This window comes from Dreissena polymorpha, chromosome 7 (assembly GCF_020536995.1).
Source record: "Dreissena polymorpha isolate Duluth1 chromosome 7, UMN_Dpol_1.0, whole genome shotgun sequence".
Classification (NCBI taxonomy): Eukaryota; Metazoa; Mollusca; class Bivalvia; order Myida; family Dreissenidae; genus Dreissena; species Dreissena polymorpha.
Genome location: NC_068361.1, coordinates 95,358,523 through 95,377,317, shown reverse-complemented (window position 1 = coordinate 95,377,317; position 18,795 = coordinate 95,358,523). Strand labels below are relative to the sequence as shown.

The 18,795-nt window shown below is 33.5% G+C and overlaps 2 long non-coding RNA genes across 2 annotated transcripts; one reads left to right on the top strand and one right to left on the bottom strand.

Moving 5' to 3' along the window:
• Positions 1-5,016: 5,016 nt before the first annotated feature.
• Positions 5,017-6,212, top strand: LOC127839109 (uncharacterized). Its single transcript, XR_008030155.1, has 2 exons — positions 5,017-5,162; positions 5,883-6,212. It is a non-coding gene; the product is annotated as an uncharacterized LOC127839109 (long non-coding RNA).
• A 584-nt stretch (positions 6,213-6,796) lies between these two features.
• Positions 6,797-12,589, bottom strand: LOC127839108 (uncharacterized). Its single transcript, XR_008030154.1, has 3 exons — positions 12,433-12,589; positions 7,640-7,755; positions 6,797-7,383 (listed from the first exon to the last, which is right to left on the bottom strand). It is a non-coding gene; the product is annotated as an uncharacterized LOC127839108 (long non-coding RNA).
• Positions 12,590-18,795: the final 6,206 nt, after the last annotated feature.

Here is an 18,795-nt window from a genome sequence, read left to right as displayed (position 1 = left end):
GATATTTTCATCAATTTTGTTTAAAAAATGCCTACTTTCGCTTTCGTTGTGGCACGAAAAGCCTCTCGATCGGCTCACTTTTCTGGCACGGGAAGCCTCGTCTTCGATTGACACTGGCATGGGAACACTATCCAGTACATTTCTTGTTAATGAACGTCCATGAATGAACAATAATTGGAAATTAGATCAAACTAAACCGCTTGATATATCAATGTTCTCTTCTCGAGTGGATATAACATATTATAGGCTAGACTTTTACAAAATTGAATCTTGTATGTGTGCCCATTTTTAGCTGTAAATATTTCATTTTTAAATATTTCTGCACACAATTTTGTGTGTTTGGCCATTGGCGAAAATTGAAAGATAAAAATTGCTATCGAATGAATACATTTTGATACCAGGGCTTGAAGTGAACCAGGAAGCAACGTGTCCGAGTCAATGGACAGGGACGGCATGATACTTATGAACTGGTTCATCCACTTGTAAAAAGCCGTTTTAAAAGGACCAAATATAAAATGGGCCTTTTTGAAAATCTGAGCCTAGCCGGCGACAAGTTACTTGACTTGCACGAGAAAATCCATGAACTCGTGGCAGTTTACCGAATCTTTGGTTCTTTAAAGTGGCCTTTTCACGTTTTGGTTAATTGACAAAATTTAATAAAGTTGTTTCAGAATCGCACATGTTTGTTTTAGTTATGATATGTGTGAGGAAACAGTAATGTTAAACATTTACCATGCTCTAAAATAGCCATTATATGCATCTTTTGACGATTTAAAAAAAAAAACAGAAAATTATAAAGCGTTGCAACGCGAAACTATTGAATAATTTGGAGAGTTCTGTTGTCGTCGTTATATTTTGAGATACTACGACTACGAGGAATGCTTACATAAAGTATAAAATACATTCTAAATGGTATGAGCACGGATGGCCGAGTGGTCTAAGCGGTAGACTTTTACTCCAAGAATCCAGGGGTCAGTGGTTCGAGCCCAGTTGAGAGTTACTTGTTTTAATTGTATTGTTGTTTTTACTGGAGCTTTTTAAATGCAATGTTTACATTTATCAATATAAATCATTTAATGACAAACTTTAATACATGCCAAAATCTGTGAAAAGGCCCCTTTAAGTACTGTAAACACGTTGTCACCAATATGTGCTCATTATTTCTGCAATACATCAACGCTATCTTCATTACTGACGGATTTATACATGTACATTAACATAATTCAAATACATGTATGTAGCCGATAGCTTGCGTTTTTCTGATCTGAATTTTTTTTTAAATAGGGCACTATATCCCACTGTTTGTTCCGGGAATTTCTAGTGATAAAGTATTTGTTTGTGAAACGCGTAAACGCATGACTTTAAAAATAAATTGAAGTATCTGAAACTGCCATACTCCATTCAAAATAACAATAATCTAAGGTTATGAAACAGTTAGCCTTTTTGTCGAAATCCTTTACACATTGCATATTTCTTTTAACTATTGTGAAACAAACAATTCTGGTGTCAAAATATTGAAATTAAATTTTACGACAGTTTTAATAAATTCATTTCATGATAAAGTTAATCATTTTATCATTGCGATGCTTAAAATACACCATTCCCATTGTTGCGAGGAAGGGCTATACGGCCTAGAATGTAATGGATAGTGTTCCCATGCCAGTGTCAATCGGTCCATACAATCACCGAAAAGCACTCAATTTCTCTCTATATATATGCAATATATCGTTTCTAGTGTGTGTTAACGGGTTTAATTAGTTATAAATGGTTATATGATTGTATGTTTATACTACATTGTGCCCAAAATGGTAAATATCGGCAATATACCGACCGAAAAGCACTCAACTTCTCTCTCTATATATGACAAAATGCGTTTCTATTGTGTGAAAACAGATTAAATTAGTTATAAATGGTTGTATTTCATGCAAATTTATACTACCTTGTGTTTATTTTAAGGTATTTATGCCCAAAATTGGATAAATATCGGCAATATACCGACCGAAAAGCACTTCATGTGAAGACCGAAAAGCACTCAATTTCTCGCTATATATATAATATGTGCGTTCCTATTGTGTGTAAACGGTTTAAATTAGTTATAAATGGTTATATTTCATGCATATTTATACTACCTTGTGTTTATTATGAGGTATTAATGCCCAAAATTGGATAAATATCGGCAATATACCGACCGAAAAGCACTTCATGTGAAGACCGAAAAGCACTCAATTTCTCGCTATATATGAATATTTGCGTTTCTATTGTGTGTAAACGGTTTAAATAGGTTATAAATGGTTGTATTTCATGCATATTTATACTACCTTGTGTATATTATGAGGTATTTTTGCCCAAAATTGGATAAATATCGCCAATATACCGACCGAAAAGCACTTCATGTGAAGACCGAAAAGCACTCAATTTCTCGCTATATATATAATAGTTGCGTTCCTATTGTGTGTAAACGGTTTAAATTAGTTATAAATGGTTATATTTCATGCATATTTATACTACATTGTGTTTATTATGAGGTATTAATGCCCAAAATTGGATAAATATCGGCAATATACCGACCGAAAAGCACTTCATGTGAAGACCGAAAAGCACTACCGCGACAGCAGAGAATCACCGAAAAGCACTCAAGTTCTCTATATATACATGAAAGTAAACTATTAGGGCCGATTTTATTGGATTGAAAAGATGTACATATTTATTGAGTCAATGTCTGTTCAGATTAAAACTTAATTTTAAGGTCTGACGTTATCATTAACAACTTGTGAACGAACGGCCGGTACGCTTCTTTAATCAGCAAAAAGCAGTTTGGAAATAGATTTTCGCACCTTCAATTAATTATATTCCAGATAATGACGAGAAGTTGTGTTATGATCGGCGCCTTTCATTCATGTCAGAACAGTGCGGCTCGTGTGAATTAATGTACAGTTTTGTTGAATTACATTTGCTCAATTAAAGGGATCTTTTCACGCTTTGGTAAATTGACAAAATTGAAAAAAGTTGTTTCAGATTCGTAAGTTTTCGTTTTAGTTATGATATTTGTGAGGAAACAGTAATACTGAACATTAACCATGCTCTAATATAGCCAGTATATGCATCTTTTGACGATTTTAAAACCTAAAAATTATAAAGCGTTGCAACGCGAAACGATTGAATAATTTGGAGAGTTCTGTTTTTGTCGTTAAATTTTGTGAAACTACGAAGATTGCTTATATAAGGTATAAAATACGTCAACAATGTATACTCGGCGGAATAGCTCAGTAGGCTGAAGTGTTTTTACTTCAAGACTCTGGCAGGACTCCAGGGGTCACTGGTTCGAAACCTGCCCCGGGCAATGTTCTTTTCCTTTTTTTATTTTTTTTTCTTGATTTTTTACTGGAGCTTTTACGATCCAATGTTTACATTTATCAATATAAAGCATTTAATGAATAAGTTAAAAAAATGCCAAAATCTGTGAAAAGGCCCCTTTAATTATTCGATGTACGATGTGAATCTAATCTTAGTTTTAGTGCAGATTCGTTTATACGGCACAAAGACACTATTATATTTTACGGATCATTTCGGTTTAGAGAACTGAGACAGTCATGTTAAATATCGAATATAATATATATTTTTTATAAACAACTGGTAGCAAGTTATAAATATATCGGCAATGTACCAACCGAAAAGCACTTCATGGTGTTTATCATCTTATACGTAAATTGATGTATATGTTTTAAGTATTTCTAATTGACGTGAAACTCTTAAATAGAAATTGCAGCATGACTTTTAGTTAATGTGCTTTGTATTAATAATAGCGATTTTAATCGTTCCATTAAAACTATTCATTGCGCGAGTATCGAGTGTACGCTGGTAACTTAACACGCATTTTATTATGACTATTAATTTACAGCTCAAACACAAATTTAAAAAGGCGCGTGTGCGTTAAATCAATTATAATGGATTATTGAAGATACAAAAAATCAACATGTACACTTGAAATTCAATAGCTCCCCCAATAAGTGCTGAAAAAACAACGTGTCAACGTGAAACCCGTATATTTCCCCTCCCTAACCTACTGAAAGATGCAAATGTGTCTTAGATTTATTGTTTTCTGGTCTTTAATCTATCTTATATATATGTGACTACGTGCTAATTTTTTGGAGAAAGGAAAGATTCAAATGTGTCTTATTTATATTTTATCTATGTATCATGTGTATTCAGTGTCATGCGAAAATAGATCTTATTTCTTAATTTCCACCTTCACACTTTATTAGCGCCGTCTTTAATTAACTCAGTAAATTAATTAATAAAAAAAATGTGCAACGGTGAGGTGGATCAATTCGCGTTGTTAATTGTTAAAGGACACACCACTTCAGCAATAAATGAAATCAGTTATTTTGGCTGCAAATCCGATATTTTCAGTACAGTAGCCATGTTCCTGTGTATTGAGCTGATAAGATAAGATCACCACAGCAGGTTGCTAATACACAGTGTAGACTGAAATGAAAACAGTTATTTTTGCTGTAAATCCAATTCCAGTACAGTAGCCATGTTCCTGTGTATTGAACTGATAAGATCATCACAGCAGGTTGCTAATACAAAGTGTAGACTTCCCCTGTTTTATTATAGTAATTGTTATTTACCTGCTTGGAATAAATGGTGTATTCATTCGGGTCTGATGGCGTTACAATTTCATGAAACAATGGATATATTGGCGTGATGGAACATGATTTATAAATCAAGCTGACAGAATAGTATCAGCTTTTAATTATGTGTAATTTAATACGCATCTCCCCCTTAACTCAACGTTCAATTGCACGCGCACTTAACAAAATTATAAAATATCATGTGCATCATTATTTTTCTGTTTTATAAATTATGTACAAATATTATATGTTATACATGTTTTTTTGTGTTTTTTTTTACTCAACCAGAAAGAAGTAATATAACATATAAAGCTCGTTAATTTTGCAAAATTCTACATTAAATAAAGAAATATCTTTTTTTTTGTTAAGTTTACGTGCTTGATTTATTTATATAAAATAACAGTTTTTTCTAATACAATCGGAATTTGACATTCAATTTGATGCATTCCACATTTTTCACGATGCCTATACCACGTGACTTTTTAAGATCTGTGTGGGGAGTTAAATGTCAACAAAGGCACGACAAAGGTAAGATTTTTAAGGATAACTTTTTTAATATGTCATCATTTTCAATGGGATAAAGTGGAGAGCCCGCTCATTCATGAGAGTTTTCTATAGGTATCATGATTTTGTAAAACAAATGAATATTTTTCAGTAAAGTGCAACCGCGCGTTTGAACGGTTAGAAAAGGTAGGATCAGTGTGGGGACATTATTTTATTATGACACAGAAACATCACCTCTCGTGAAATAAAGCAATAAACTTTATGGGCGGAGCTTACACTATATCATTTTGCATTCTTTTTTCAGGTTTCTTTCATATATTTATGAAAACAAAATCAAGAAAAATATTCTAACAGTAATATGATCTGTGTGGTATACGTGTTTAGAAGGATCTGTGTGGTATCCGTGTTTCTACAATTTACGGATAAATTGAGATAATAACGACAATATATATATATATTTATTAATTTCAATTATTTTAATACAACAATTACTACTACTTCTACTACTACTACTACTACTACTACTACTACTACTACTACTACTACTACTATTACTACTATTTCTGCTACTACTACTACTACTAATACTGCTACTACTACTACTACTACTACTACTACTACTACTACTACTACTACTACTACTACTACTACTACTACTACTACAACTATTACTACTACTAGTAGTAGTAGTAATAGTAGTAGTAGTAGATCTATTATTATTATTTAAAAATTCATTCATTTCAGTAATCACCTATTTGGCACTAGTGAGCGGACAAGGGTTAAGGGAAGAAAAAATAGAGGAAACAGTTTCACGAGACAAGAATGCTATACAGAAGGGGACACTAGGAGTAAGGTGGGAGCGGGCGAGACGAAACGATAGCAAACTGTTGCCAACAATAAGAATGCGGATAGACGAACACAATGGACATTTTAATTCTGACACAAATTCTGCAATAGAAATTGTGTCAAATATTACGCAGGTTGACAAAAAGCAAAGGCATGTTCTTTCCTGAGTAATACGTATGTTTTAAAATCAAATTTGGAATGCAAACTGATAAAACAGAATCCACCAGACGTATTGGCTTGTCATTTTGTTGTTATTTAAAGTTTAAGGTAAACGGTATGTTTATTAAAAACAAAATACTGGTCATAGTAGAAACATATATATATATATATGTGTGTGTTTGTGTGTTTTATTTCATATATGGAATTCATATTGTTGCATTAGTTTATTATATAGTATAGATATTGACAATCATTCGCCATGTGTTGGTGATAATGTCATGTTATAAATTATGTCGTTGTATTCAGTGTAACAAGTGTATGCTTATCTTTAGCGTTAATTATTTTGAAGAGAATATAAAAAGTAAATGAATAAATATTATATTATATGATTATATATGTACGATTCTGTGTTGTGGATGGATGCAGCTCTGAAGAATGTCAACGCGTAATTCGAATTAAGGAGTATTGTATTGTATACACAACCACATTGCATACATTGTTTACTGTCAATTACCACGGCCTAGAGTAATTATTAGCAGGCAGTTAATTATGTAAAGCAATCGTGAAAAACCCTAGTATTAGAAACCCTGGCTGCTTATGATTATCGAACTAGCTCGTGACAGCGGTATTTAAAATTGAAACCAACGAAAAAACATCGCAAAACTTTAATCAAGTTATAATTAAAAAAGAATCACAGATTCGATAATACAAATCACAGATGCGATATATTAATGAATAACGTACATCCAAATTATTGCACAATTATTTGAGAATGATTTCAAACACACAAACAAACTAAACGAAACCTAAAAATTAATCAAATTCGGATAACTTTAGAATCATTTTAAAAAGTAAAGTAAAAGTAAAACAACGAATTAAATAACGTAAAACGATAATGAAGTTACACAGACAAACTGTAAACCATTATGATTTTTAATCAGTATTCACGGATTTATGTGAAGTCTTCACGTATCGAGAAAGGTTTGTTTTGCGTTTGTACGTTTTGAAACACTCCTCAGTACTGTAACACTTGTCATGCATGTGGGTATTGACGTGCTCTCTGAGGTCATTCTCACTCCTAACTGCCAACCCACACTGGTAACATATCACCAATCCCTCTTTTTTGCACTTTTCTCTCTAGCCACGAGTAGGTACTTGTCCGCAAAGCTCCTGCCGCACTGTACACACACGTGACATTGGGGTCCTTTGTTCGTTGAAGCCTTCTAAGATTGTAGGCATCCTGAGAAAAAACAACATATTTTATTCACGTGACATTTCAATGCGTAGACACGCTATTTAAAAAATGTTAGTATCTGAGGACAAGCGTTCGTTAGTTTTAAATTACAAACGATTTGACGATTATTGAGTTATTTCAAAATATATGATAACCTGAGAGATGGGATATATTGTATATTTGTGTTGTTTCAAGAAAATCCGTTCATCTGGTTAGCATAAATGTATAAAAATGTAACTATTTTTAAGGTATTTAATCTTACCTGCAATGCTTTCTCACAGCATATATAGTTTCCAGAGTAAGCGTGTCCCCTAATGTGGCGCAATAATCCAGCTCTAGTCTTCGACATTTTTCCGCATTCGGAGCATTGAGCCATACCTTAAAGCAAATATAATATCAAAAATAATATACGATACATAACTTCACCTGACAGTAGTGTTTGGCGCCAAAATAAAAATGGAATTTGATACAATAACATAAAGTGTACACTTATTTAAGGTAAGCATGGACTTGTCATCGATTTAAGATGCTCCAGCGTAAGATTTTAATATTATAATGGGGATTGTACAGCATGCCTGTAAATCATAATTATGTATTAGTTCAACAAGCGGTGCAAGCGTAGTGTATAGCCATTATTAGTGCTGCAAACAGGCACACATAAGTCGCTTATTTAGGGGAGTAACTGGCCACTGATCATAAACAAAGAGTTTTATATACAGAAATGTTCGTCTGGGTCTGTAGATTATGGTATAAGATTTCATTTGTTCGAAAAGTGCTGGAGGGCTTCAAAATCCAAGATTGCGTCCAAGATGGCCGCCAAAAGTGTCCTACTCACTGTATACATTACAACTTTTATTTTATGTGGGGAAAATTTCTATCCTCCTTCTAAATCAACATTAATGAAAGGGATGTGTATCTTAAATGCTTTATTTACCTATTACCATGTAATGGAATGCATTTTTGTGCATATTTAACTGAAAATCAGCAAAAAATGCTCCAATTTTGGGGGCAAAGTCTAATATCTCTATGTATAACTATCAAGTATTTGATTAAAATGTACTTAAAGTCAGGTAATATTAATAAGTGTATAAATATCTTTTAAAACAAATGAAAAAGAAAACTTTATGGTCAAGAATACCATCCAGATATCATAAAATAATATTTTAATTGATGAAGTGATTTGTAACTGTACTTTCATTTGATACATTGTGTTCATAGCTTAAAACTTAAATTATGATTTTATACCAGTAATATGTTATCCATTTAAATGAAATTATATACCATTTTTATGAACTGAGTCAACTTTAAACTCTGAAAGCTATGACAACTATAATAATATAAAGAATTATTTGATTTTAGATACTAAACATTTGTTGAGTTACTCCCCTTTGATATAAATTTACCATACACATAAAAGTTAGCAGACACCAATGTCAAACTTGTTTTGTCATTTTCACAGTTTTCATTTCCATGTACATCTAATATGGTAAGTATTTAACATGTTTATTCATTGTTCGTTTCATAACTACATGCTATGTTTATAGATTTTAATTGATAAAACATTTTCTCAAACATCATCACAAGGAAATTTGTCTGCAATGTCATTGATGTTATTCATCACATATATTTACTAAAATCCGATTGAATACATGCAAAAGTAGGTGCGTGAAAATCTGAAACCCTAACATAAAACCTACACTGTATTAAATAAGAGGTGCTACTATTTGTTTTTCCAAAACTTGAGTAGTACTCGGATAGGTACTAGTAAGCAGACATTGTTTTCACTCATTTTATTATCTTGTAATTTAACTTATTTGAGTTTTTAGTATTTTTTTTCTGTTGATGAATTATTGTGTATGCCTAATATATGTTAATTTCTGCCTATTCTAAACCATTGTTTGGAATATATTAATAGGTTCGACAAAAGAACTTCATCAGCCAAGGGAATGCCACAGTCTTCGGGGAAGAAAACATGGCTACATCTGGAGAGAGCTTAAACATCTAATATGACTGCAAAGTATGAAAGTATATATTGTTAATTGTAATTCTGTTGATCCATTATTACAGTCATTTATAAAAGAGGTTTGTGTATACTTAATAGTTAGATATAAATGTACTTACAATGGGAACACAGGCAAGTTATAATTAATCAAAGATGATTTTTGTTTGCTTCAAAAAAATGAAGCAGAAGAGTGTACTGAAGACATATATGACAACCATGTGGTGATCCTGGTCTGGTATGACAATGATAATGATATTTATAAATATCATAGTTTGATTTCTCTCAAACATGATCATTGAGAGTAGAACATTAATGTCATTTCAAATTCTCTCTCTTCAAATTTTTCTGCAAAGGATTTCATATGTATTTCTGTTTTTCAGGCCCAGATGGTCCTATGATGACTCAACAATGGATGACAATGAAAACACAAGAACATCTTTTTAAGACGAGGTCCACTTTTGAGAACTTTGACTGGAAATCACAGTGCTTCATTTGTGGCGAAAAGTGCAGCCGTCATTGAGACAATACATCAAGAGGTTTTAGCAGAAGTTGGTCACTAGGGCCAAACAAAAAAAATGTGTTTCGGGAAACGGCTGAAAAAAAATTAGGTAGGGTAAGTATTTTTTTTCTGGTTTTGCGATGGCTCACATGCTTTTGCAATGGGAATATCCGCAAAAAAAACATCGTACCGAAGTATGCGCGTCCTAGAAATTGGACCATATTCCGTTTCTTGTTGAATTCTCAAATGCGCATAATTAAATTTGTAATCTGAAACACTCTACCCTATTTAATTTTTACTCGACGTTATCACATTTTTCAAACAAACTGTAAATGTACAGTGTGTTTTAATCTTTTCTCTCGAGAAAAGCGCGCGCAAATTATTCCCAACATGAACAACGTCACGTCAAACGCATGGAACGCGTGCGTGCATTCAATTTGCGTTTAATGTTCCGTGGTAAATTTTAGCAGAATGATATAGCGAATGATTTGGAATTTGACATTTCCTCAAAATTAATTGCAAATCAAACACAATGTATATTTATCGTTACGGACGTTTGCATAAGTCACCATTGAAACAGTTATTGTACTGTATACTGGTGCAACAGAAAATCCAGACGAAACTGGATTAAGTGTTGGGTGTTGTCAAAACGAATCCCGGAATAAACCCCCTTCGGAAGAAACACCCTTCCCTAAAAACAGCATAGCGGAAGAAACCCCCTTTCACATTTTGCATAAACGGAAGAAACACCCTTCCATAGCGGAACAAACCCCCTTCCAGTTTTCCGACAGGCGGAATAAACCCCCTTCATAACTGTTATTCAAACTGTTAGAAAAACATTGACACGTAATTCGATTCACATTCACAATTTTACTGTTTGAAGCAATAATAAACATTTTGTATATTACATGCTCACATTAGTATCACTACATTATATATATATATATATATATATATATATATATATATATATATATATATATATGGTTGAGAAATATAATAAAACACCAACGAATATCCTTTCAAAAACACTGGATCCCATGAGGATAAAAGAACAATAAGAAATAAGTATATATATGAGAAAGAAATTGTTCAAACAGTGTAAAACATGAGTATCTTATACCCTAGCGCTTTCGACTATACATCTTCTTCAGGGGTGTATACAGATATACAGACGTATAGTCGAAAGCGCTAGGGTATAAGATACTCATGTTTTACACTGTTTGAACAATTTCTTTCTCATATATAAGATACTCATGTTTTACACTGTTTGAACAATTTCTTTCTCATATATATATATATATATATATATATATATATATATATATATATTAGAGACAAAATATAAACTGTGCAGTGACAATCTTGTGTCAAGCTCGTATGTAGCAATAGGGGTCGTCGTCAACCGGGTTTCATGCTTTAGTTGTATACGTATACTAGGCCACTTTTATCTACTGAAAAGCATTTAGAAAAACAAAATTATGAAAAAAATAGTGGTTGATGTATAACAACAAACACAAATAACACTATTAAAAAGTCTTATAAGCGGTACGTTGACCATATCTTGTGTCAATTTCATAGATCTATATGTGGGCTTTTAATTGCTAATTATTAAAAAAAAACAAAAAAACAACAGATTGACATGATTATACACCGAAGTTTGACAGGGAGTTATGTAGGAGTCACGCTGTTGGGCGGTCGGTCGATTGGTTGGTCGGATGATGGGTTTGTTCGTTTGTCCGAATCAAATGTTTAAAGTTTGTTGAGCAACTTCATTTGTCAAGCTATTTAATCAAAACTTGGAATATGTAATCCCCTTTAAAGTGAAGATGTGCAAGACACTTTTTCATGATCAGTGATCCACACGTTCTTGAGATATTTAGCCTTGATAGTAAACCTATTATGGCAAAGGTATACAATTTTCTACGTTTGTGAAGTGATTTTTTTCCATATTTCTCAAGCGATAGATTTTAAGCTTGAAATATGGCAATAACATGAAGTGTATGATGTTCAAGACAAAATTTTGTTTGCTGTTTCAAAGTGGTGAGAGGGTATGTTAAGTCATGGCTGTAGTTTATGTACGTAAAATGCATCACGTATAACGTTCATGAAGTTTAAACTTAATTAGTTTTAACCCAATTCCAAATCATGGAACAATTGTTAAGAGTTTAATGGGCAGATATATTGACTTTAATTTAACATAAATGAAATAATGCATTTTGCCACTTTAACCTGAACGTGTTTTTAAATAAACCTTGTAAAATTCTACTTGCAAATTATCTGATAACCTGTGTACTTATTATATTATGCTTGCTAAAACTTTGCATATTTGTTTTAAATGAGACACTCCATACATATATGTCAGCACATGTAATTTAATCATGAATAAGGCACAATACTAATATTGGGAGATTAATCTCCAAGTATAAACATGCTTGACATTGATGTCAATAGATGCTACAAAGTGGTTCATTTCTGCAAGATTCTACACATCCATGTTCTCAACAAGATATTGTTCCAAAACAGTCGATGCTTACAGATAATTCTTACTCACTTTAAGATCAAAACCGTCGGTGGATACCGTAATCCTGACAAGTAAACAAAGATGAGAGCCTATTTATCATACGTGATATGGAGAGTCCTCAGTTAATCTGCACTAAGCGGAGCAAATTACCAGCTACATGTGTTCGAGTGGACAGAAACCAACGCGTTTATCTTGTAATCTAACAGTGCTCAGTTTAAAAATTATTATAGGGCGGTTAACTGCATTGCTTGTAAAACTTGGATGACAAATTAAATGGTTGCAAAATTTTGCCCAGATCTTCGACTTCAATCTGAAAAAGCCATATATACATGAACATAATACTCTGCAATTCTGCCGTGTGTGTTTCTTTCCCCATAGTAATACTGTATTCGAATAGTAAATCTTAATGCGAGTGATCTCGTTTATATTCGAGGGTGAAGATAGCTTACTAATAGCCCTCTACTGCTTGATAACCCATGCTAAAATAAGTCGTAGCTTGCTGATTCAAGCCGAAATAGGTCACAGTTTGCAACTTCGATGATACCAGTGTCACAGTACAGAACGTTTGAAAAAAGAGTCTCGCTAAACTATAATGAGTTCTTATAAAACAAAGTGTCTTTTATTTCATTGAAACGAATTTTGTTTGACGAAAAAAAATGTGTCTGTTCAAAAGCGCTTGGTGCGATATATATGTTTACTTATTTTTGCGTGTGTACTTAATCGATTAACTCTTAAGGCTTCTAGCGCAATCGCTTGTATAATTCTATCTCTATGCAATTAATTATAGCAAATTGTTCGTTATTCTACCGATTACAATGCGGTTTTTTTCAGTAACGTGTTCATTTAAATCATTTTTTTCCAAGTGTGTTTGGAATTGGATTAAAGGTAGATCCAAAAGTGTGCTTCTGCTCGTTGGCGCTGTTCGGCAAATGTTGCTGTAATTTCACCCGACTTATATTTTAAGTTGTGTCCAAATACATCCTTGCTTGAAATTAATTCCTGAGTCAGACAAAAAAATGTGATAAAAGTCATAAAACTAATCCTCGGCGGTAAAACAATTTGGCCTCCTGTGAGAAGTTTGTTTGAAAAGCTCTCCAAAAACAAGGATATTATCATTAAGTGTGGGAAATCATAACTATGCACAAATGTAAAGACAATTATCCCCATCAAGTGATTTCTACTGATAGCATGTTCTGATTTCTTCGCCAAGCTGTTTGTTTTCACTGCTGATGTGTGCACAATGATTTTATCTTATCTGAGTACACATTGCTCACGAAGACCTTTTGTGACAATATTGTGTGCGTCGTCTGTTCGTTATCATGTACCATATTAACACTTCAGAGCACACATGGATTGCTCAATTTTCACGAAATTTTTCAGCACATTTGTCGCAATGATATTTCGGACAACGTCACTAGGTCAGATTAAAAAAAAGGGCTTGTGAAAACTCTAGAAGAAACATGTGTTACACAATCTTCATGAAGCGTACCCAGAACATGTGTTTTTATGATATATCAGAAGAGTGTTTGCAAACGATTTTTGTTCGTTAAAAACATGGCTGTCTGCGGGAGGGGGTAGCAGCTGTTTTAACATGGGTATAGTCAAACCTTGTGACACTCTAGAAGATGTTTTGCACAATCATTATGAGACTTGCATAGAACCTTTTTTTCAAACGATATATCAGCATAGTTTGAAAATGGCCCTTGTCCTTTTAAAACATGGCCGCTGTTGGGTAGGGGCAGTTTTCTTATGTGGCTATAGTGAAACAAGGAGGTGAGGCAGTTGTTCGAGGCTATAGTGATATATTGTGGACGCGCTAAAAGACAATCATCATTAATTTCAATCAGAACATTTTTTAATGATATCTCGGCTGAGTTTGTAAATGATTCCGGTCTGGATTTTCTTCTTTTGCGTCTGGGAAACCATGTAAACACTTAAAAACACATATCATTTTGTCCAATGATCATTAAACTTGCTCAGAACATTAGTTCTAATGATTTTGAGGTCGAGTATGAAATAAGTTCCGGTCCATTAAAAAACACGCTTAGCGGTTCTACTGACCTATTGTGTAGACAGCGATGTTTCAACAAAAGGGATTAAAATGTGCGAACGCGACTCTTTGCGGATAATGGAGCGTGTCTGTCAAAATCGTCAATACTATGCGTATCCTTGGACATTTATGAAATTCTACGCTGGATTATAGTGTGCAATCGATAATTGCCGGGCGTAAAATCGGATGATTGATAACGATAGCGGTAGTGGCAAATGCGCGGTTATTTCCGGGCACTATTTTTTTCAGAGATCTTTTTTTTTACAAGACGAAAAAAAGTAGGGTCGGGACCAAAATCGTAGGTAGGGTCGGGTTACCCGAAACACACATTTTGTTTTGTTTGGCCTAGTTAAAACCTCTTATATTCAGACTCTAACTCTATATATCGCAAAGTGTAAGATATTGCTACTGCAATAAATGATGTAGCCATTATTGACAGATTGACAAGTGTTCCAAATGGTTATCTTGTAGCCATTGAGGCTCGATATCATAGAAAAAAGGTTGTTTGACTAAATACTACCAGTGTAATACTTATGCATTTTCCGGGCTGACACCCAATAAGGCCACTTCTGAAAACCAAACAATTTCATACACAATAATTGACGAGATAATTAAAAATGAATTTGAGCATTCTATTGTTGTTGATAAAAAGATGTTCTTCTTTCCTACATTAAAAAAAAACGTTTTGTTGAAATTGCTGAATCAGAAGGATGTTCAAATGATGCAAACTCTTATAAAAGTTCCAATTTGAAAAAGTTGTTTGAAAAATTATGGCCAGAGGTATCCTTTATTCATCAGCATGAAAAGCCTGACCTAGTTTGTTCGTCTAGTTTGACTATTAATGATGCTGTCAGAAAGTCAAAGGAGATGGAACAGGTCATTCAAGATGACAATGAGTGTTCATACGACCAGAGTCAGAGGACGACACAGATGAAGCTGTAGTTTATAAGGCGATGGGTATTTTGAGAAGACGAATTATAGAGAATAAACCTAAATTTGATGATTTCTTTTACGCTCCAGAAAAAAATCAAATTGTCAGATCAGAAGCAGTTTGTGGAGCCTCTTCTCTACAAGGCAGTGTGTTGGTTACATGACAAAAATGCTACAAGGAAGCTTCTGAGAAGACCATTACAAGATGTCTAGCTGTTGCTTGTGACCTAACTACAGTTGTCACGTAAAACCCATCCCCTAAACACCTGGGCTTAGAGATACAACTCAACAACGAGTTTGGCAGCCGCCATCTGATTGAAGATATGTACTCTCTTGTTTATTCCATCTCATATCCAGATCTTCGGTTATTCTTGACATTAGCAGCCCAACAGAACATTGCATCACACAAAATAACAGACTCTGGTGGCATTGTACCAGACAATATACTACCTAGAGACCAAAGGGGGAAGCTTGTAGTGGCAGTTGCTGATAACTGGAATCTGAATGAGCGAACAGTTGATGGTAAAGGACGACTCATGCGATGACAAGCATGTTGGTCAGCAGTGCGCCAGCCGAGTCAACGAGGATTCCACGACTTCCGAAAGCAACAAGTAGGACGTTTGACAGTCAGTCACTTCCTGGTTTACAGGAGTTGTTTTTCAGTGTTTGTAACTTGAAAACATATTTTGTAATTTGCATCATTTCTATTAGTAAATACAATGTAAAACCTCATAATTAACAACATTTGTAAATAACGTTTATGAGTCTGTATCAAGCACTTATACCTGGTTAGATTTGATTGTTGAATAAATATGATACATGGAACACTGCATAGCTGTTCTTTTCATTTGCCTTGATAAGTCTTAAAGTATTTATTAACGATTAGAAGCAAACTTATTAAACTTGATGGTTATAATGCCAAATGACTTTCCACAAACCAGGAAAATGGCCACATAGCGTATGTAGTCTTGGTTACCATGGTTATCAACACAATTTTAGGCATTTACTTTTGTTTAAAATGAAGCTTGTAAATGTGGCTATATAATAAAGAGGTTAGTTATCACAGCAAATGTAAAGCATTTGAATTAAAAAAGAAAATGATATGTCAATACTCAAATTTTCGTTTATTTTTCCATTTTGACCATGAAATGACCTTGACCTTTGGTGACCTTGGTGATCTGTTTGGTAGAAGCCGCCCTATATCAATGGATTACTTCTATCAGATATTAAAGGTAGTACATATAGATTTTCAATAAACATATTCAATTCATCTTTATTAGTAATTGAATCATAAAACGGCGGCCATCTTGGACGCCATCTTGGATTTCTAAGCCCTCCAGCACTTTCCAGAAAAACGACATCTTGTTCTGAAATCTACAGACCCTGACGAACATTTTTGTATATTAAACCCTCTGTTTATGAGTTGTGGCCAGTTGGATGTTATAAAGCTTAACAAATTTGCAGCAATATATGTGTTTTACATGCTAGCGCATTTAAAAATCCAGTTTCAAATACATTGTTGACAAGCATTTTTTTAAACAACTAAATAGAACTGAAAAACTTAAAAACAGTATACCACACAGATCCGTTGAAAAACGTATACCACACAGATCATATTACTGTAAGAATAGTTTTCTTGAATTTTGTTTCGTAAATAAATAACAGAAACCTGAAAATGGACGGAAAATGATATAGTGTAAGCTCCCGCCCATAAATTTATTTCTTAATTTCACCAGAGGTGATGTTTTTGTGTAAAAAATAAATAATGTCCCCACACTGATCCTAACCCTTTTCTAATCGTTCAAACGCGCGGTTGCACTTACTGAAAAAATACTTATTTGTTTTATAAAATCATGATACCTATAGAAAACTATCATGAATGAGCGGGCTCTCCACTTTATCCCATTAAAAAATGGTGACATATTAAAAAGTTATCCTTAAAAATCTTACCTTCGTCGCGCTTTTGTTGATTATTTTACTCCCCACACAGATCTTAAAAAGTCACGTGGTATAGGCACCGTGTTTTTTAAAGCGGCCAATTAAGCGCAGTATTCTGCGCTCGGCCGCTGATGGTGTATTGTAATATATATAATTCTGATAAGAAACAGTAGCACACAACAGGAATTAGGTTGATAAAAAGAACTGATGTATTTATTGAAAGTGAATAAACAACACTAACTAAAATTTTTGTGAAATTATAAATTTGCCCAGAATAGTTGCATAAAATTATTCATCTAGCGGCCAAGTGCATTAATCCCGACCGCTGTTGGGTATTTTACTGTTTAGTAACACCTTAATACCATCGTTTTTACACTGATAACGGAAATAGAAAAAAAAAAAATGAATCAATGAACATATTGTCGCGATGATGAAACATGATTTATAAATCAACCTTTAATTTTTACCCTTCTTGCATATGTCTATGTAACATAGTTGTATCTTGTTTTTATTTTGTTTAATCTATCTTTATTCTAATTTACTACCTTCTTTGCATATGTATATGTAACATAGTTGTTAATATAGTTATCAATTTTTATTCTATGTTTTTATATTATGTACCACTTATTAGTTATTATGTACCATATATTATATACACATTGCGTCCCATATGCCGGTGTTTGTCCTGGATATTTTTTACATATCATTACTTTCTATAATCTGATTTGAAATTGAGGGTAACATAATCATTGACAGACAAGCTTATCTTAAGCTGTGCAGTTTTATTTCATTACAAACAGCTGCAAATATTTAATTTCTTGTTTATACAATTGGGACTATTTCCGTTTTTTTTATTTCTTGCTTAAATATTTGGGATTATTTCGGTCCTTTTTTCAAAATTTGGCTCTTACAAGAGGTGGCCTCCACGTGGCAAGAGCTGGGCAACATATTCATTATGTTGGCAAACTACCTCATGTATATATAAGTCGTGTTCTGGGAAGAAAAAGGGGCTTAATGCATGTTCGTAAAATGTCATCCCAGATTAGTCTACGCAGTCCGCACAGGCTTATCAGGGACGACACTTTCCGCTCTTATGGTATTTTTAGTTTCAAGGAAGTCACTCCTCACCGAAAATCAAGTTTGGGCGAAAAGTGTCGTCCCTGATTAGCAGTGCGGACTGCACAGGCTAATCTGGGACGACACTTTACGCATATGCATTAAGCTCATTTTTCTCAGAACGCGCCTCATATATATGTGCTTATTTTTAAACTAAATCAATATTTAACGAAGTCATCATTGACTATATTAAATATAGAGAGCAATTGAGTGCTTGTGCTTATCTTTAAACTTAAATCAATATTTAACGAAAGTCATTATGACTAAATAAATATGTACATCTTTCATCCATTACTAAACGGCCATTATATCACAGTACAACAATAAAAAGCTATTAGTTATGCTCGATTGGTCATTGT